The following is a 2,231-nucleotide window of genomic DNA, read 5'->3' on the forward strand; positions in this document are numbered from 1 at the left end:
ACGATCGTGAGGTTGTGAGTTCGAATCCAGGACCGGGCTGCGTGTTGTCTTCTTGAGGAAGACACTTTATTTCACGTTGCTCCAGTTCAGTCAGCTGTGGAAATGAGTTGTGACGTCACAGGTGCCAAGCTGCATCGGCCCCTTTGCCTGGACTTGTGCCTGGGAGGGTAACTTTCTAGGTGCAATCTCATGGTCAGTCATGATCGAAGGGAATAACCCCATATATATATATATATATATTATATATATGTGTGTGTGTGTGTGTGTGTGTGTGTGTGTGTGTGTGTGTGTGTGTGTGTGTGTGTATACGTACATATACCTGTATGTGTGTGCGTGCGTGCGTGTGGTTTCTCGTGTCTCTGGAGTGGCCAGCAACGGTTAATAACATTGTTTTTAAAGACAAGATATTTGATATTTCCCAATATTACTCGAATTTCATTTCACACAGACGATCGCATTTCCTTAGTAGTAGTAGTAGTAGGAGGAGGAGGAGGTGCTGTTGTTGTTGTTGTAGCAATTGTTTTGAGGAGTTGGATTAACCGAATTGCTAGAATGTCGAACGCCTTGCGATATTTGGTTCTGGTTCTTTACGTTCCGAGTTCAAATTCTGTCGAGGTCGGCTTTGCATATAATCCCTCCGAAGTCAATAAAACAAAGTCCTGGAGTAGTTTTAATTGATTGACCTCCTCCGACCCAAATTTCTGGCCTTGAAATGGCAGTAGTCGTTGTAGTATCTATAGCTTTATTTGCTTCGAGATCCACCAACCCTCCGCAAAAAAAGAAGCATTATGCCATTTCCTCTCGAAGTTGATAACCATTCTTCTGGCGTTATTTGTTTTTGCTTTTTGTGCTTTCAAACCCAGTTTGGTCCCATTTGTTCTAGAATCATCAAAACTGTTCCACCAAGGGACGATACCTACATTTTCTTTATTTTCTTTCTTCTGCCTTTTTTTTATTTTTTATATTCATAACATATTTTGGATTACGCTACTGACGTCTCCCTCTTGTGCTTTGAAAGAAATTTAACTGCTATTTCTAGCAGGCCAAATGACCGCATAGATGGTCCCTTGTTGGCTCAACATATGAATACGCTGTTGTTTCGGTCGTCCTTGACTGAGCAAACCTCCCATGATCCAAAATCATTCCAGCCGTGAATTCTTTGTTTAGAATTTGCGTTTCCAGTTCTGTACTCCGCAAAAAAATCTGAGGACACAGACTTGTCGGGGTTGCCTTTGTTGAGTTTACTTAAGTATTCCTCTCTCTCTCCTGCTAGTTGGTCCACCACTTCATTTTATGATCGGATACTCTGTCTTTCGCTAATGAGAGCGGCAACTCAGTGTCTTCGAGGATCTGAAGGGTCCATCCTTTCAGCAGTCTACTAAATCAGGGGTTCACTTCGGGAAATGCCATTGCTATTACAGAACCGGGAGTGGTCGCCTTGGTCAATACATTCTACATTAAATGAATATCAAATTTTCGTAAATAATAAATATTCAAGAGAGTTACTTGTACATTGGTATAAATGATGCAAGATTACTAATACTATTCCGTACACGGGATTAGCACGGATTATAAATTCTGAACCATCAATATTCGGAAAGTTTTTTTTTACTTTTATTCCACTGTTTATAATACGGCTGCACCATTTCAATCTCTTCCTTCTCAGTATATCAGTGGTTCTCGATGTTTCGAGTTCAATTCTCCCTTTCGCCGTATGGCGCTTTACAAACACCCCTTCACAATGTTAAAAGAAAAAAGCAGATTATCTTTATCAAAAAAGCTAATCTGGTCCACGTTTACTACTCCATCCTTTTAATGTCTGTATTTTGCTTGTTTGTTTGTTTTAGACATATTTGTGGATTAGAGATGTTCCTTCTGTTCAATTTTTATGGAAATTACTAAAACGGGTGAGTATTTGACGATTTATACAACGAAACCATATTGGACCTTGATGTAACATTAGTTACTTTTCTACTCACTGATAACAATATATATACTTAATGTGTGTGTGTGTGTGTGAGTCTGCACCACACCCATTTGATATGGTCCACAAACAGACTTCTTTGATGGCAGACAATTGCACTGTTTTATGGCTCATTTAGAATATAATTAAGAGTTATAGCTAACGCGTTAGAGCCAACCACACAACTTGAAGACAACGGGTTCGTATAGAAAATACGTACATATACACGCATATACAGACATACGTGTGCGTGTGTGTGTGTGTGTGT

This window comes from Octopus bimaculoides, chromosome 24 (assembly GCF_001194135.2).
Source record: "Octopus bimaculoides isolate UCB-OBI-ISO-001 chromosome 24, ASM119413v2, whole genome shotgun sequence".
NCBI lineage: Eukaryota > Metazoa > Mollusca > Cephalopoda > Octopoda > Octopodidae > Octopus > Octopus bimaculoides.